Genomic DNA, 19146 nt, shown 5'->3' with positions numbered 1-19146 from the left:
CTACCTATAAATTAGCAATTTCACTGATAGGGATTTCCCTTATACCGGTCCTGACTCGAGTGGGGAAGATATTCTTATAGAAAAGTTTCCTTCAGCAACAAAAAACATAAACCACCTAAATGTTGATGGTAACACATAGACACAGTCTTTACAGATAATATTTATGTGTCGATCTACATTTAATATATAAACCTGAGTTCTAAGCTCTATGTAGTAACATAATGTTATGTCCCCCCCCCCACCCCGTGTTAAAGGAAGGATGTGTTAAGGCGGGGGGAATGGAAGTTTCTCCTGAGCCTCTTGGGGCCCCTGATTGTGTCTGAAAATTGAACTGAGAACAAGAGAACTGGAGAAAAGCATCACATGTATTTAATAGAAGTTCATGTGACACGGAACCCTCCTAAGGGAATGAGGAACGTAAGAAACAGTTCGATCCAAGTGTTTTCATGCTGCGTTTGATGCAGGGTGGAAAGTACTGGAAAGATAGGATAGGGCCAAGAGCATGAACTGAGTATAGTGAGGAGGGGAAACGTAGCAAGGTTGTTGCTCATATTCTAGCACCTTGGAGATAAAGGCGTGTTTCCCATGAGGGTCCCCGGACCTGCTTCAGGGAAGAAGGAGGGGGAAGGTCAGAGTGACCTCCTCCTCCTGCTGTTTTCTCAAACTCGTTCATTTATTTATTTTTAAAAAATGTTTTTTTATGGTTTTTAAATTTATTTTTGAAAGAGAGAAACAGAGTATGAGCACGGGAGGGGCAGAGAGAGAAGGAGACACAGAATCTGAAACAGGCTCCAGGCTCCGAGCTGTCAGCACAGAGCCCCACGCGGGGCTCGAACTCACAAAGCGTGACATCATGACCTGAGCTGAAATCGGACGCCCAACGGACTGAGCCACCCAGGCGCCCCTCAAACTCTTTTAGCTTAAAATATTAAATATGCCAAGGTGACGTATCTTGGGTTGGCATGTTCCGAATCCTGTCAAAAGCAAGTTGCCAAACAAGCCCATAGTGTAATTTCCACCTGGGTTGTGTGCAGGTACACACGTGGGAATATGCGTTTCTTCTGGAAGGTGCCATTCGTGTGCCTTCCTAGGAATTGCGGGGCTATGCAGCAGGGCCAAAACCACAGGGCCCCCGCGAATGAACCGGTTGAAGCAAACACTCAAACGTTTCATCGGGGACACTGCAAACAAAGACAGAAACTTAGACACGAGGCGGCAGGGCGTTATGGGGGAGACGCACCTCAATACCGTAGCAACTGTGGCACTTGCTCCTGGAAACTCGCTGAATTTTATAGACAAGGGGTGGGGCTAGGAGGGGGGGGGGGGTCACTCCAAAATCTGTGTCCGTTGACTCCATCCATCATCTTCTGCTCTCCATCTCCAAATATTTGGGGGGGGGGCGCTCTTCCAAAATCTGAAACTGGAGGGTTTGCGGGCGCCCTCTAGAGGCCAGGTCGCCTTCTGCTAGGAACTCGCCCTTAGGCACTAGAGCCTGGTGCCCAGGGGGTGTGCCAGGTGATGTCTCCCAACCCCGGGGGGGGGGGGCATGATTTCTCCCAGTAGGAGGGGTGGAGGTGGTCCTCCCGCCAGTGAACTAGTGAGGGCACTGAGTCAACCTCACCTGGCTGGAGTTGGAGGCCGGGGGGTCCTGTCTTGCAGATCTATATCTGCTGGGGCGGGGTGGGGGGGATCCCTGGACTCGCCCCTGCAAAGGGGACCCATCCTCGGGGACTTTGTGTGTTAACCCGAGCCTTATTACTTAGTGACAGATGTGTGCCCTGGGGCTGCAGACTGTTATAAAAGTGATTGCACACTTTTACAGCCAAGACAAGGTAAATGCTTTAAACCGAGTTATTACATTATCCCCAAAGAAACGCTCACTGTGAATATTGAAAAGGTTGTCCAGTCTGCAATTCAAATGATCCCTTTTAACTGTTTGCCGTCACAAATGACTCACCCGTGGCCCTGTGGCCCCGTTAGGCAGCGTCAGAGTCTCCCGCCGGGGGCTGCATGCCTTTCCCCGAGGACACTGTCCTTCTCTGGCTCGGAGCCTGGAGCCTGTTTCCGATTCTGTGTCTCCCTCTCTCTCTGCCCCTCCCCCGTTCATGCTCTGTCTCTCTCTGTCCCAAAAATAAAATAAAAACGTTGAAAAAAAAAATTTTAAAAATGGAAATCTAACCATGCTCCTTCCTTTAGCAGTTTTCTGTGGTTCCTGGAATAATCCCCATGCCCTCTCCGTCTCGCTTCCTACAACCTGCCCTCGCTCCTGGAGCCCCCAGCCACTCTGATGGCTTTTCTGACACTCAACACCTCATACTTTTCCAACTTCAGGCCGTTCCTCTCCTGGAGTGTTCCTCCTGAGTCTTTCACGGGGCAAGCCCCCAACCACGTGCTAACTTACATCACACCTCCTCCAGGAAGCCTTCCTCACCACCATCCTCTAGGAAGAATTGCTTTCTTTCTTTATTTGCTTTCTCCTGCGTTGTCTGTCTCCCCCACCCCATGACACACACTCAGTGGATGTCCCAGGGGCGCAGAGATCTTATGGCAAAGTGCTCAGCAAATATTTGTGAAGTCAAGGGAAGGAGGCGCAGCAGATGTGAACGATGGCCACCTTTGGAGGGAGCAGCTCTGCTTTTCACTGGGGTATTCCTCCACATTGCTTATTTAGCAACAAGAACACTTTTTCTTTCGTTTCTTCCTTTTTTCTTTTTTTTTTTTTTTTTTTTTTTGGCCGCTCGCTTTTGGTACTTTGGGTTCAAGATACCAACCCCAGACCAGTTCAAGATCCTAAGAAGGGGACAGACACACAGGAACAAAAGCAAAATGGCCACAAAGTGTGACTCCAGGCGACTGATGGAGATGACAGGGAACAGGGCAGGAAGGAAGGGCAGGCCGAGTGCACCTGCATCCCACTCGGTGGGGGCTTCGGGGTAGCCAAAACATTAAACAGATCTGTCCTTGAATGCAAATATCCGGTGCCTAATGTGGGAGGCTTTGGCGCCTATCACTGAAAAACAGCCTCTGGACCCACTGAAGTTGATTCGTGATGGTAATTTGCTGGGATAAAAAATGACCAACAAGGGACACCAACTTCTTTAGACGGAAGACGTCATCTCAGGGAAGCCTGGATATTTGAGCAATTCCTAATATTTGTTCTTTTCTCCCCTTGAAAGAATGTTGTTTGTACGTTGTGTTTACCTTAGTGCAAATCCAAGCGGTACTGTAAGTTGTTGGTTTTTTTAGATTTGCTGCTTTTTGAGAAAATGATAACGATAGTAATATAAACATAATTAACATTAATCGAGTGCTTCCCTCAGGCCCTGTGCTAAGTGCTACATATATTATCTCATTAACCCTCACGATTACTTAATGAGGTAAAAAGTGCTGTACTCTTTTTTTTTTCTTTCTCATTTTTCAGTGAGAAACTGAGGACAAGAAAGATTTAGGAACTAACTTGACATTTGCAGGCCTGTTAATGGTTTGGGAGGTTTCAAACCTAGATCGAACTGAGGCCTGGAAGCTTTGTCTCTGGGCTCTCTTTCTTGCAAATGTAGAACTTTCAAACTGAATTGGAGGAAAAGAGATCTATATATGCAGATTTAAACCCTAGTTCATGGTAACTCTGATTTTTCCTCAATTTCTGGATTTTTTTTTTTTATGTAATAGTTTGCTGTGAAATGTACTGATAACATACCAGGGTATCTGAGTGGTTCGGTCGATTAAACGTCCAACTCTTGATTTCAGCTCATGTCATGATCTCGCGGTTCTTGAGTTTGAGCCCACGTGCACCCTGCTTGGGATTCTCTCTCCCCACCCCACCCCCCTCTTTCTGCCCCTCCTTCACTTATGAAAAGAGAAATGTACTGATAACATTCCAAAAATGCTTCTTGATCCAAAACACAGCTGATTTGGGGTTCTCGTCTTGCTTTGACTTCGGCATAATTTTGTTAACAGTTACTATCTAAGTAAGAAACTCTTGCTAAAAATGCCCAACAGGTATCAAAGGGAAAACACTTTCCCTTCATTCCCAGCCCCATTTCCAAGAGGTGACTGATTAATAATTTCTCGTGTGATCTTCCAGAAATTACTCCCAGGTTGCACGTCTGCATAGATGAATATACACATATCTTTGCAAACAAAACACAAATGGACTTATGGTAGAGATAGTTTCCTCCAGCTTGCTTTGTTTTTCATGAAAAAAAAAAATGCACTTGGCTTTTGACTCACCAAAGAAAAATGTATGCGTCGATGCATGCAAAAAAATTCTTTGCAATTCATTGACCGTAAGAGAACAAGACTGGGAATCACGCTAATCCATAAAATGGATTCCCATGCAGCAGGAAAAGATTTATATATGCATGGAAATGGAAAGATGCCTTTTGTTGTTTCTTATCCTTTATTTAAATTTTCTAAGTCAGGTAATGGAAAACACACACGTTTCCCCACCATTATGTTGCCGAAAAAGACCCACTTAACACCTATAGTTCTGAGGCCACAGACAAGGCGATTGCTAGAAATCTGTCTCTGAAGCAACACTTCAGAAAATTTCCTTTGCCAACTGTAAAACACGTGTCTCTCCAGGTACCTGTGATGCACAAACTACTCGTTTTTCTAGGCGCTTCCTTGGCGAGAAAGATAAAGGCAAGCGATTGTCATGAGTACGTCTGCTTGCTCGGTTCCAGCCCTTTTTCCAGAGCCTTTCCTACTATCCCGGTAACATAGATTAAAAACACAAATGAAACAAAACATAATAGTAAAAACGCGGTCTAAACTCAGTCTAAAAAAAAATAAACTCAGTAAATTATTCAGCAAGTGCGTTATCTTCCTTGAGGGAGGTTTTAAAAGTTTGACGATACTCTCAAGGCTTTCTTCGCGGGGAAGACTGTCTTGGCGTTAAACCTCCTCCACCGTGTTGCCACAATTGTTCCTTCTCACTCTTCGTGTTCCCTGACGTCCTAGGCTTTTGTCGTAACGTGCCAGCTCTGGCCGCGCCACGTCAACCGTTGATTCAGAGGTAGCGAACGGAAGGTAGGAGCATCTGATAACACTTGTGGTTTATTATTTAAATTGATCTCCCCTGGGGTGTTATTCTTGATCATATAGTGATTTTAAAATCACTGAGGCCAGGCATGTGTTTCAAAAATACGGTAGGGACGCCTGGATGGCTCAGTTGGTTAAGCTTCTGACTCTTTGTTTCGGCGGAGGTCATGATCTCAGTTTGTGAGTTCGAGCCCCACGTGAGGCAACTTGCGGCTGGTGTGGAGTCTGCTTGGGATTCTCTCTCTCTCTCTCTCTCTCTCTCTCTGTCCCTCCCTTGCTCACACACACACCCTCTCTCTCAAAAACGAATAAATAAACTAAAAAAAAAAAAATACCGTAAACCTGGTTCAGGGCAAGGTGCTAGGCCTTTACCTCTCAGCAGGGTCCTGGAAACCCTTTGCTGCAGCTGGCAGTAGCCCTTTAGTTGCTGAGTGATGGAAAGTTCTGGAAGGTCCAGAGAGTCCTGGTGAGAAGCCAGGGTGACCAGGATGTCTGGGAAGAGTGGACGCTGGGGGGCTGGGGAGTGTTGCAGTAGTTTAACAGCTGTCACAGGTAACTGTTAATTGGCAGATAACCTTAATTAGGCAACAAGCGAAAAAAGACTGACGCGTCCGGAAAAAACCAATACCAACAATCGGAGAATTGAAAATGTTTCATTCAGCATGCCTTCATTGAGCGCCTACTGTGTGCGAGGCACTGTACCAGCCATAGGGTTAGAGCAACGGCTAACGTGGCACCAGCCGGCCTGCCTAACACCCGTGGTCTAGAGAAGGAGGAAAAGCTGTGCAAAGGGGAGGGATTTATTCTGCTGCGGTAACTTAATCCGCAAAGGGGAAGGTCTGAAGGAGAAGTTCCTTATTGCAAGGCGGGATGGGGAAGGACCAGCCACTACCCACGGCGATTAACGAAATAAATTGCCCAGAGAGAAATCGCTGTTAATCACGGGGAAGACATTTTCCCTCTGCAAGTGTAATTAGGGACTGGCACAGGCTGCTGGGTTAGCGTCAGTGGCCGTCCCCCCCGGGGTGACGGGTGCCCACACATCCAGGGTGGGCCATCGCCCCTGCGATTGGGTTCATTGTCGGTGCTCTGTGTCAAGGAAGCACCGTCTCTGAAGGATTTGTATCCAGATCATGGGCAGAGTTCCATACTTCTTCCCTAATAACCAGTTCGGCGACTGGAGATGAGTCTTATCTGAGAGTCATCTCAGTCTCAGGACTTTCCAAAGGCCCTGACTGAATCCTCAGCCCCCAAGCATGGGCAGACGGACCCCGTCAGAAGCTCCGGGCCTCGGCGAGGACCTTTCTTGGTCTCGTGTGGCGCACGTATTGAGTATAGATAGATATCCATTGAGGGAACAGGCCCTGTTGCAGAGCAAATATCAGACTATCTTCCTCCCGGTGGCTGTTCTCCCCTCCCCGCCACCCCCCCCATGTGTCACTTTGTGAAAGCTGCTTGTTTTGTGGAAACAAACACATTTTGGCTTCTTTTTGGCTCAGTGCAGCCAGTGGAAAAGCCAAGTTGAATCCCATTCTATTTCATGAATCATCCCTTCGATCTGCCAGCCGAATTCTGGCTGAGGACACTTGTTTTAGGAGAATGAGGTGCAGAGGGAAAAGCAAGCATGTTGATTCTCGGATCCCAGGCCATTTGTGGTGTAGTTAGAAACGCAATGTTTTGACTGAAGAGCTGATCACATCTGAGATGGGTGTCAGCAAGGCAAGATAAATATTGAGCTTTGCGGTGTAATTTAATGGAACCAGAGCTTCGAGGATGAGCCATTTCAAGTGCTGTGCTCTTGGTATGAAATCACTCTCCCCCCCCCCCCGCCCCCGAAGGCTCCTTTAAACAACGGAGACATGAAGTCACTCTAGAAAGTTCCACCGCCTGATATGAAGATGTGTGAATATGAATAGGTGCTTCATATGTGGATGATTTTTAACTAGATACAAAATACTACTCACAATATGAACTTCGTGATGGATGTGGATGAATAATGAATACGTACTCCATATGTGGATGATTTCCCACTAGACGTCAGATACTACTGGTCACTTGGGCATTGCATAGGCGGGGAGAGGAGAAACCCACCACGCGCAATTGATCGGAAGGTCACAAACGCCAAGATATGTTTTGGGAATTTAGTATTTTGAAAACGTGTGCCCTTCTCCCCGTAAGAAGCCAATTTTATTGAAATGATAATCTGTGTGACTATGTAAAAGTTCGGTGTGGCTACTTCTGGCTTCACAGTGCTGGGATTTTATTAGAATGATAGGAAATCCTAGAATTTTCTTTTCTAACGGACTGGCATAAATATAATGGCCTTCTTCGATTCACCTCCTGGTGTATCTGGTGCACAACGTGACCCTATAAGTACCCTGTGATTAAGCCCATGTCTGTAGGTCCAGTGTAGAGCATGAGCCTAGGGTGGCGTCTCCAAACGTATTTGTTGACTGAGTGAATGGAGACAAGCAGACCAAAAAAAAAAGAATCTGGCACTAAGACAGAGGATCTAGTTTTGGTGGGTCTGTGTGCTCTATGTTTTCTCCCCATGATCTAGAGAGATGTCGCCCTTGTGTGCAGAAGTCCAAGTGTTTCAAATTAGGAAACCTTATGGGAGGTGTGAGGTTTCCATCGCCGCATGATGCGTTAGCACAAACGCGGCAGCTTAGAGCAACACAGGGCACCAGCTTGGAGTTCTGTCACTTGTCCAGCACGGCTCACCTGGGTTCCCTGCTTCTGATCGCACAAGGCTGAACTCAGAGCTCTCCCCTGGAAGCTAGGGTCTTCGTCCTGGCCCGTGAGATTATAGAAGAATCCAGTTACTTGTGGCGGTAAGACGGAGGTCCCCCTTTCCTTGCTGGCTCTCACCTCCTACTTCCATACAATCTGTCAGCCCTACTCAAGTGGCACGTGGTTTCTCAGAGTTCTGCAGTTGTTTCTGTCACCATGCCCTCTTCCTCCGCGTTGTCATTTACCTCCACGCCAGATCCCACGCGTGGCTCGTCTCCTTCGTGAAGCCTCCTTAGATTCCTGAGCCACGGTGGGCTTTTCCCGTTTTACGCGTGCTGCTTCTGACACGCTTTGTCTTCAGACAACTTATTTAGATGATTTAAAGTTCTTTGCGTGGTTTACTTTACAGATCCACGCTACCTAAATTTGTAACATCACGCATAAAGAGGACGGGGCCATTAGCATCGCCAGTTAGTCACCTGGAATCTTCCTTAGAGATCACATTGTCTAAACCTATAGTTTTAAATGCACAACAGGCTCCAAGGTTCATCCGAGTCTTAGAGACAGAGCTCTCCCTCATGTCTCCTGTGGCCTTTAGTGGTGATTCAGTAATTATTTGAGAAAGAAAAAAAAAAAACGGAAGGCAATATGGAGGAAGGGAAGGAGGAAAGGAAGAAGGAAGAATGTTGATATTTTTCCTCCAGAAGCTTTTCTATGTGTGTCTCCTACGTGGAGAACTACATAAGTGCTAATTATTCAGTCCTCTGCTGTACCCCTGGAGGAATATTTCTCAAAAGTGTGCTCCAAATTATCCCAAGATTCCGGCACCAGCAGAAGCATATCACAGGAGTCTGAGGACGTTGTGCAAAGATGTCTCCTATAAGCAAGATGCTTTACAGTTATATGTTTTCCTCCTAAATTAATGCAAAATTTGTATTCTCCATAAGACATGTCCCTTTAAAATAAACATAGAGAACAGAGGTGCCTGGGTGGCTCAGTCGGTGAAGCATCCGACTTCAGCTCAGGTCCTGATCTCGAGATTTGTGAGTTTGAGCCCCGTGTCGGGCTCTGTGCTGACAGCTCAGAGCCTGGAGTCTGCTTTGGATTCTGGGTCTCCCTTTCTCTGCTCCTCCCCCCACTCATTATCTCTCCTTCTCTCTCTCTCTCTCAAAGATTAATAAACATTAAAAAAAAACTTAAAAAAATAAGCATAGAGAACAAACATGGAAGTTAGTATTTTCCCTCACCGTGTCCTTGCGTGAAAGCAATGGGGATGGGATCAAGTTCTCTTCCATGATCTTGGCGACTCCCAGACATAACCGCTGAGGCAAACAGACCCATCTTTCCATTAGAGTGCTTGATGTATGGAATGTTTCGGGTCAGATTTTATTTGAGCAGTAGGTTCAATATCGAAAAGAAATGGAAGACTAACGTGTAGGCCAATGTTTTGTGATTTGCGTACGTGTGTGTGCGTTTAGGAAGCCAGAGTTTAGAGCAGATCAAAACCACGTGATGTAACTGGAACACGTGTTTGGGGAAGATGCATGTAAACCACATAAATTCCGGTGGACACGGCAGAAGTAACACACAAGCTCATCTGCTTCCTCCCAACAGTTCACTAAGATGATGTGATCTCACACACACACACACACACACACACACACACACAGGGACACATTAAAGAACAGACAAGGACACAGCAACCGAATTTTGGAAAGCAGGTGAGGAAGAATACCCGGTTGAGCAAAATGAAAAATCAAGGCTTAAACTCAAGCAGGTGGTTGGGGGAGCTTCTAAATAAGCTTTTCATATCCCAGAACCGCAGAAACACTCGACCTGGAGGCACCCGCTTTGTCTGAAAATGATGGGGCTCAGAACAGAAGGATTGAATGGAATGCTGAATAAGAAGTTAGACACCTCAGACCCTCTGCCCTGTCATGCCCAGTCTATGGACTGCCCTTCTGCCATCCTGACATTAACAACCTATTGGGGTTAACCATGGCCCAGAATGACTTTGGACATGAAGACACCAGAGACGCCATTCTGAAAACAGGAGGTTTAAGTGAGAGTCTAAGCACTGCGTGTTGAACCCACAATCTCTGAGCCTTCTTCCCCACTCATTGTCCAGAATGTTACCAGTAGGAATTATAGCCCCCTCCTTGGACAAGAGATTGGTGGAGCCCATCTGGAAAATTCAGTCTAAGAGAGGTAACTGATAGATGGCAGTTTCTCCGTGAACGTCTCCATTGGAATGACCCTACAACGACATCTATCAACTGACAAGCACACCCGCACTCACAGCTTTTGGTGAATACGTTAGCGCCTCCCTCTCCAATGCGAGTAGGTGCCACGAGCCACCGTTTTGTGAGGATATTTAACATAGAAGACAGAGTACAAACCAACAAAGGAGCTTGGAGAAAACAGAGATCGACCTGTTTTCTGAAAGAGAAGTGTGAGCTTCTGGCAAACAGGAATTAGGACAGAAAATAAGACGAAGCAGGGATTTTGTTCTATTAGGAGCCTGCTAGGTCTCCTGGGCTATGTCATATAAGATTTTTGACAAAAAAAAATTAAAATTAAATTGAAGAGCAGAAATATAACGCCTCATATTTAAAAAAAATTATTGTTAATTGGACACACTTGCACCTCCACACTGATGCCATGGCCACCTTTGCTGTAGAAAGGACCACATAAGTGTTCACCCTTCTGGCTCCTTTTTCAAGTCTCTTCGAAGTCAGGAGCGACATCTTAGCTGCTTCGCAATGAGATGATCTCGTAGATACGAGCACTGATACAAACAGCAGAGCAGGGTTTTCTGCGTGGACACTTGGATGCAACTTTTTCTCTTTGGGGATTATCTTACTGTGCCTGGACAGCAGATCATTGTGGATCGCTTCTGCTTTTGAAAGAAATTGGGCTCCTCGCTATTTTCTTGGCCTGACTGAGTCAATGCGAGGTTTATTCTCTGATCTACGTTCGTAAACTTCCTCCCGCGTTCACAGTTGCTCTGGTGACAGGTCAGCCCTCCTGGCCCAGTGCCTGCTGCTCGGAAATCCCTATTCTTTTCATAGTAGCGTAGAACTCCCTCTTTCCTTTACTTGCTCTTTGATTTCCTTACTCACCTTCTTCCTTAGCGTTTCTTCCTTTTTCTCCCTCATTCTACCCGTGCCTCTTTTTTCACCAGCCCACCTCCAAAGGATTGAGTTTATAAAATTAATTCGACAGCTCATTGTGATCAATTTGTCCCATTCCTAAATACCTAAACAGAAACGATTCTTGTGTAATAGGCTCCAAAATATGAACTTTATATTTTTATGCTATTCAATGTGAAGAAACAATCCATTAAAAAAATTTTTTTTAATGTTTATTTTTGAGAGAGAGAGAGAGAGAGAGAGAGACAGAACATGGGAGGGGGAGGGGCAGAGAGAGAGGGAGACACAGAATCCGAAGCAGGCTCCGGGCTCCGAGCTGTCAGCGCAGAGCCTGACGCGGGGCTTGAACTCATGGACCGCGAGATCATGACCTGAGCCGAAGTCGGACGCCCAACCGACTGAGCCACCCAGGCGCCCCAGAAACAATCCCCTTTTTAGTGCGGACAGCAGCCACAAATGTTTGTTTTTTTTCCCGCTGGGTCCGTACATTTCTCCTCTTCTTCTAGGCCAGCTGGGCTGGCTTCGTGGTCCTTTATCAGAACATAGCCCTAAATGTACTGGTACAAGCACATTTTTTGCAGACATCAGAAAAGGTGACAAGTTGCCTATGATTTCCTTTCAATGAAGTACCTCACAAGACTCATGAGAATTCTTTAGATTTCAGTAAGGATAAATAAAAAAGAAAAAGAAAAAAAGTATAAAGTTTCTAGTAATGATTTTGTCTTTTGGGGAGACTGATTAAACATCTGACATTATAGAAAAAGCTCAAAGATTTTGGGTTATACGGGAGCTGAATCAGGAAACTGCAGTGCACAAAGCCACAGAAAAGGTGGGGATGGGCAGTTGAACTACAGAGAAAGACCGTGGAAAGCACGTAATAAGAATGGCCTCTACCCTCCCTGAGGGTAGGAAAACGTGAGACCTAACTCCATTGCAATGTGTGGCACATTCTCAGAGCGACCCGTGTCACCATTTGGAACTCAGGCCTGAAGCACAGTGGCCCATTCTGGAGAAGTCACAGGACAGTAGTGAGTCAAGACCTGGCTTGGCTCCAGACGTGGGCAGAGAAACGGCACTGGGAGTGGGGATGGGCATAAAAAGGTGGTCTTTTTTTACTAAGTTTATTTATTTATTTTGAGAGAGTGAGAGAATCTCATGCAGGCTCCAAGCAGAGCCCAACCTGGGGCTCGATCTCCCGAACCATGAGAGCATGACCCGAGTGGAGATAAAGAGTGGGAAGCTTAACTGTCTGACCCACTCGGGCTCCCTAAAGTGGTCTTTACGTGGAAAATAATTTTTAGGTAGCATCCGGAGTGCTGGGGAGAATAACTTGTGCGCACCAAGCAGGACAGAGGGCCCCTTAGCTTCCGGACGTATGGAGTGGGCCCGTGAAGGCTCATTGTAGGGGACCCCGGAGGCCAGGTTGGAGAGTTCAGGCACCGTTTCCTGGTGTGGGTAGGGGAAAAGAGGTTTGGCTTCTGGAAGATGGTGGTGTGGAGCCTACAGAGGCACTTCCTGCTAACTTAGGTTGGCCTGAGGACGTTGAGCAAAGCCAAGACTACTCTGGGGTGCAGGGGCGTGAACGGGTGGGAAGAAGAAGTGGGCACGTTGCCATCTTCAATTTCAGGGCCTCAGGGGTGACAGAAGAGTGGTTGAAGCCAAGGGTGAGGATTTAAAGACGTAATTCTCCCTGTTTTTATCGCTGTCATTGGAAGCATCCTCACATACTCAAAGTAATTCATAATGGTTGATCCTGATTATTCCCGGCACAGTCCCGCCGGACTTTAGGTTGTGGTATTCTGGCCGAGGTTCAGCCAACCATGCCAGGCGCATCCCAGAGAGCTGGCCTCCTAGGCCAAGTTTCCAAGATGCAAACCTTTCATTTCCCCGTTCCCGGTTGTCCAGAGCAAACGTCGGAGGCTTCTCTGCAGCCAGCCCGATTCCAGGCAAAGATGTCCACGATCTCACGGGGCACTCTTAGTGGCACACGGATATTTCCGGTTAACCACCCTCCCCTCGTCCAACCAAACACACACGGGAAAGTGAAACGTTACTACGTATCTACCAGCCAGAGACCCCCAGATTTCAACTCTGTGGAACATGGCTCCAAACCTAAATTCGGGAAATCAAGGCCGTGCACTGAAGTCATTATACTTTGCATCTAAGTTGTTCCCATACAGCCAACAACCGTAACTCAGCAAACGCTCCACAAACTAGCTCTCCTACCCACAGAAGAATGGAACGTCCTGTGTAACGTAGACACGAATGATGAGGAATGCTAAACAATATTTGAATCAACGTGTGATGGTGTATTGTGTAATACATATGCATGCCATTAAGAAAACTTTAGGGGCCCCTGGGTGGCTCAGTCGGTTAAAGTGTCCAACTCTTGATTTTAGCTCAGGTCATGATCTCATGGTTCGTGTCGAGTTCGAGTCCCTCGTCGGGCTCTATGCTGACAGTGCAGAGCCTGCCTGGGATTTTCTCTCTCCTTCTCTCTCTGCCCTCTCTCTCTCTCTCTCTCAAAATAAAGAAAGAAAGAAAATTTAAAGGTTTCAGGATGCTTTATTTTTTGAGGGTAGACCGAGAAGTAGATATTATATTTATGTTTACCCTTCTATCGGATATGGTTCAGTTTTCAAAAGTTTGTGTGCTAAATGGGTGAACTTCTCTTATCTGAAAAATTTCCTGAAGCGTGACGCTTCATTTCCCAAGATGCCCAATGAAGTGTTGCTAGGTATATTCTGATTATTGGTTTTCCTTTAAACTGCTTCTTAAATTCTCACTTATTCTAAATCTTTGCCCTGAACTCCAATTTTCTCCATTTCATCCTTTTTCATGGTTAAAAGCAAAACCATCGATACTTTTAGACGAAAACTGTTTGCGGTAGCACGCTGAGATACTCTGGCTTGAAGGCCCTGATTGATTTGTGTCTAAAGAGAAATGCAAACCCCATCAATCGCGTCTCTTCTTTCTGCCGAGCGAGTGTCCAAGTGCCTCCTTAGAGCCTCCAGCTTCTCTTCTGGCACCTGTTGTCTCACCCAATTTCATCAGCTGTCTTCTTCCAACAGATGAAATTATATTTCTGCGGTGCCCCCACGAGCAACCAAAGAAAACACTGCGGCTCCGTCTCAAAGCCTGGGCATCATCCGAACCCTGTCCAGCGCCAAGAGATGATACAGCAGAGCTGTTACTTTTTCTCTAGTCTGACAGCATCCAGAGAATCTCCAGCAAAGGCAAGGGGTAGGTGCCAAACGGTGAAATTCCAGACATAGCCGCAGGGAATTTAAAAGTTTTATTGCAGATAATGTGACCCTACTAAAATTTTGCTTTCTGGTGGTGCCTTGACTTCCGGGTGCTTGGGCTCTAGGAGAAAAGGGTTATTTGGTCTGATTCTGCAGCTCAACCTCTCACCCTGCTCAGATCACACTTTTGTGGGAAGATCTGCCTGTCCTCCTGGAAACGTGTTCACCCATCATGCATTATGGTTTCCTCTTAATCTTTATTTTATTATGTTCCCACATAACGCCATATGATACCATGAAAATACAGAGAACTCAGCAAGCAATGCTCTAACAACAAAATTGACTGTGTGTGTGTGTGTGTGTCTCTGTGTGTGTATGTGTGTGTGTGTGTGTGTGTAAAGGGCACCAACAGGTGTCATAAGGGCACAACAAGTAATTTAATGCCATGGAAAAATGAGTTAAAATTCTGGATGCCTTCTCACTTACTCTTAGGGATTCATTTTGAGCTTTAAGATTTAAAGAAATTCTCCAATGCCTGGTGAAATAAATTTCAACTGTATTGATTCTGAGATCATCGTATTGTTGGAAGGTAGATCTAAAATGAGTTCATTCCTGGGCTAATCCTAGTTTAATGTGTGAACTCAGCCATTAGTTTGTGGTATCCAGACATGTTTATCTACGCGTGTTCCCTCCATGCCCACAGGACTGTCTCCTTTCCTCCCTGACTCTCAGACAGGAGTATTCTCCTCCCCACTTCTTTCCTTTCATTCCTAGTAAAAACCTAACAGCAGAAGGGAGGGAAAAGGGTCTGATCACAGAGAAATGTCAATGATTACCATTTAGAGACCTCTCTATACCAACCCCAGGACATTTCCAATTTCCCGGGGCTCAAAACTTACATGTAGGAAGTAAAGATCTGCTGTGGAATTTTGGGCAAAAACCAGTGGCTAGTTGGGTGATCTCTTTTAATAATCCGGATCGATTTTTGTGGACATGATTCATTGTGTTTATGACTTATTGTGGGTTCCCATGACTAGGGTGGTTTTTACTTTGGATGTGAGGGACAGATTTGACGTTAGATGTTGGCATTCTTGGGCATATTTTCTTTCCAAGCTTTACAAATATCACTTCCTCTGTAACCTAAATTGCAAATTTGGCCCACGTTATGAGCTGAATGCTTGTCTCCCTCCCAAATTCACGTGTTGAAGCCCTAACCCCCAATGTGATGGTATTTGGAGGTGGGACCTTTGGGAGCCAATTAGGTTTAGATGAGTCGTGAAAGTAGGGCTTTCGTGATGGCGTTAGCGTCTTTATAAGAAAAGGAAGAGAGACCAGGAATTATTCTCTCTGCCCTGTGAGGACACAGGGAGAGCGCTCTCACCAGGAACCGAACCATCTGCCATCTTGTTCTTGGACGTTCCAGCCTTCAGAGCTGTGATAAGACACAATTCTGTTGTTTACACCACCCAGTTCATGGGATTTTGTTATAATAGCCCAAGCCAACTACCGCAGCTGACGTATCTGGGCTGGCTACCCCAATTCTGAATCGATCGCCCCAACAGAGCAAGAGCCTATAGCCTGAGGAACCGAGGAGCATTGTGCACGTGGTTTATCATGCTTGCTAATGCTACTAAGACGAAACTACGGATAACAGAGAAAGTGGTGAACTTTATAAAGAGGGATAACTGAAAGGAGTATTGTTAAAAGTTGCGATCACTGGAACGTGAATAAATAAATACGCCAAACTAAAATTACGGCAAAACAAAAGGTGAAAAAGACGGCCAAAGAAGTTGGGGTAAAATAATACGTAACAGGAGATTTACCGTCTGAATCACGTGTAAGTGAGCAGCTGGGTAGCGTGAAGTGCCCTCGTGTTGTTCGCCATTATTCCCACCAAACATCCGCAGAACACTCTTCATCATATAAAACCGAAACTCGGTACCCGTTAAATAATAACTCCTCTTCCCCCACCCGCCCGGTCCCTGGCGCCCGCCATTCTTTCTGTGTCCATGAATTTGATCATTCCAGGTACCTCACGGCAGTGGAATCATTCGGTATTAGTATTTTTGCGACTGGCTTATTGCAGTTAACATAACGCCCTCAAGGTTCATCCACAGTGCACATGTGTCAAAATTTTCGTCTTTTCTTGGTGATGAAGAATATTCCAACATCTGGACATACAGCATTTTGCTGACCCACCCTCCCACCCGTCCATGGACACGAGGGCTGTTTCCACCTTTTGGCTACTATGCATAATGCTTCTCTGGACGTGGGTGCATGGGTATATCTTTGAGACCCTGCTTTCAATTCGTTTGGGTACATATTGAGAAATGGAACTCCTGGATCACAAAGTAATTCTTACTTTTTTGAGCAGAAAGGGGCATTTTGAACGTCCTCTTCAGATCACAGACAACAGAACTGCGTATGCATTTGTCTGCTGGTCCCGGAGCACACTCTGTTGCTGACAGGAAGTCTCTTATTTGCGTTGATGGAAGAAAGGAAGTAGGAACTAAACATAGCCGCTTTGGTATGGTAGAACCAAGGAGCGCCTGGGTGACTCAGTCGGTTAAGTGTCTGACTCTTGATTTTAGCTCAGGTCATGATCTCATGGTTAGTGAGTTCGAGTCCCACATCAGGCTCTGTGCTAACAGTGTGGAGCCCGCATGGGTTTCTCTCTCTCTCTCTGCTCTCCTGTGCTTTTGCTCTGTCTCAACATAAATAAATAAACTTTTAAAAAAGAACCAAGAACCACAGAGTCGTGGATACATAAAGTCAGGATGGCCCATCAACGGTCGGTTTGGTGACCTGCCTTTCTGCCACTGTCCTCACATAACAATGTCATCCATTTTACATAAATGTGTGAAGTCACACAACTAGAAAGTGACGGAACAGAGCTTACACGTGAGTGTCGTGTTTCCTGGTATAGTGTCTTTCTTTCATGACGCCATTTCTTTATTCTCAGAATCCTAGAATTAGAGGATATTGACTTAGAGACCAGATAAGTCAGTAGTTTTCAAACTTTTAAAAATGGAGACTTCCTTTGTTCAAACACAGAGTCACACAAAAATGCCAGGGCATCTTAGATACAGAAGCAGGGCATCTGGACTCTTTGTTTTCCTTTATCTGGATCTGGAGAGAGCTTTGCAAGTCTCTAGGAGGCAATTTGAAACTCCCAGGTCAATGTCTTCATTTTGCAACGAAGGAGACAAGCTTTGTGGGCAAGGGTGGGTTGGGAGTTGAGGTTGTTTTCCCAAGACTGTTAAAATATTGTGGGCAAGCTTGATCTAGAACACGCACTAACAAGGGCTGCTTCCTTAGCACTCTCACGATTATGTAATGCTACTTAAGCTTCAGTCAGCCGTGCTTTTATCTAATCTTAAAAAAAAAGAGAAATGCCACTCAGGAGCTATTTGCTGCTCTTCATAAGGTAAAAACTCTGTTTTCTGGAGAATCTGGTTTCACACTCTTGCACCTCTCTGTAATAAGCAGAGGGGACATTACGTTTTCTTCGATTTTAGAAGGCACTGAGTTGTTTTGGAGTTAATAGTGATATTCTTGTGTGTATTTAGAGTTTTTTTAAAGTTTATTTATTTATTTTAAGAGAGAGAGCACACAGGGAGGGGCAGAGAGGGAGGGAGAGAGAATCCCAAGCAGGCTCTGTGCTGCCAGAGCAGAGCTCAACGCGAGGCTCAGTCTCACAAACCATGAGATGATGACTGGAGCCGAAATCAAGAGTTGGATGCCCCACCCACCGAGCCACCCAGGCGCCCTTGTTGTGTATATTTCAGGGAAAGACAGAGAAACAATGGAAACTACTTCCCCTCACCCCGTCACTATAGCTCCTGGAACTGGGCAAACCCAAGTTCCCCAACGCCCCTAGGTGCAATCAGCAAGAGGACACCATGTTTGAATTTCTCAACACGCAACTCATTGGTCTCTCAGCTCCCATGTCTTCTTCTGGCACATAAAGGTTTTGATGTCTTCATTTGATGCTTCTAGTTCACGGTCCTTCTCTGCGTAGCTACTAAGAATTTGGGTTTAGTTCGTCCTTTTGGGAAGAGTTTATCTTTCTGATAGTCTTGCCTGTCTCGATTGGTCCAGTCATGGTCATTCCTTAAGACGGAATGATGACCCCAGTAGAATTCCAAAAGTTCTTGCGGTCCAGTTTTCCTGAACCTTGCAAGTTCCAGAACATTAAGGTGTATAAAAATAGTAAGTCGCTGCCTTTCCCTACAGGGGAGACCCAAGCATTCTCTTTATTTAAATAATAAAAATAAGTATTGCCCCTGAAGTTAGGATTAGGGTTAGGACTGTTCTCTGCCTGTAGGGATGCATAGGCGGGGAGAAACGAGCCATCTCTGTTGCAACGCACTGCTTCTGGCTTTCTTGCCCACAAGGCCTTCCCCTACCAAGGCAGCAACACAAGCCATGAATAGGCTCTCAGAGTTCATGGTTATACCCATCAATCTGCTACTCTATCTATAGGTTAGAGCTTACGGCAGGACATTAGGGTGAAAAAGCATTCTTTTTCATTCTCTATGGGCTTTTTTTTTATTTTTGAGAGAGAGAGAGAGAGAGCACGTGGGGAAGGGGCAGAGAGAGAGGGGGACAGAAGATCTGAAGTGGGCTCTGCACGGACAGCAGGGAACTCTATGTGCGGCTTGAACTCACGAACCGTGAGATCATGACCTGAGCCAAAGTCAGACGGCTCAACCGACTGAGCCACCCAGGTGCCCCGAGAAAAAGAGAATCTTAAGCAGGCTCCACACTCAGCACAGAGCCCAATGTGGGACTTGATCCCAGAACTCTGAGATCCTGAGGAGCCAAAAATCGAGCGTTGGGTGCCCAACCGACTGAACCCCTCTTTATGGGTTTTCATTTCACTTTCTAAGAGGGTAAAAGGCTTTCAATCCTGCATGACTCTTCGGAACTTTCTTCCTTCTTTCCTCTCCTCCATTCTCCCATGGGTAGTG

Source organism: Lynx canadensis, chromosome B4, assembly GCF_007474595.2.
Source record: "Lynx canadensis isolate LIC74 chromosome B4, mLynCan4.pri.v2, whole genome shotgun sequence".
In the NCBI taxonomy this organism is placed as follows: domain Eukaryota; kingdom Metazoa; phylum Chordata; class Mammalia; order Carnivora; family Felidae; genus Lynx; species Lynx canadensis.
This window is presented reverse-complemented; position numbering follows the sequence as displayed.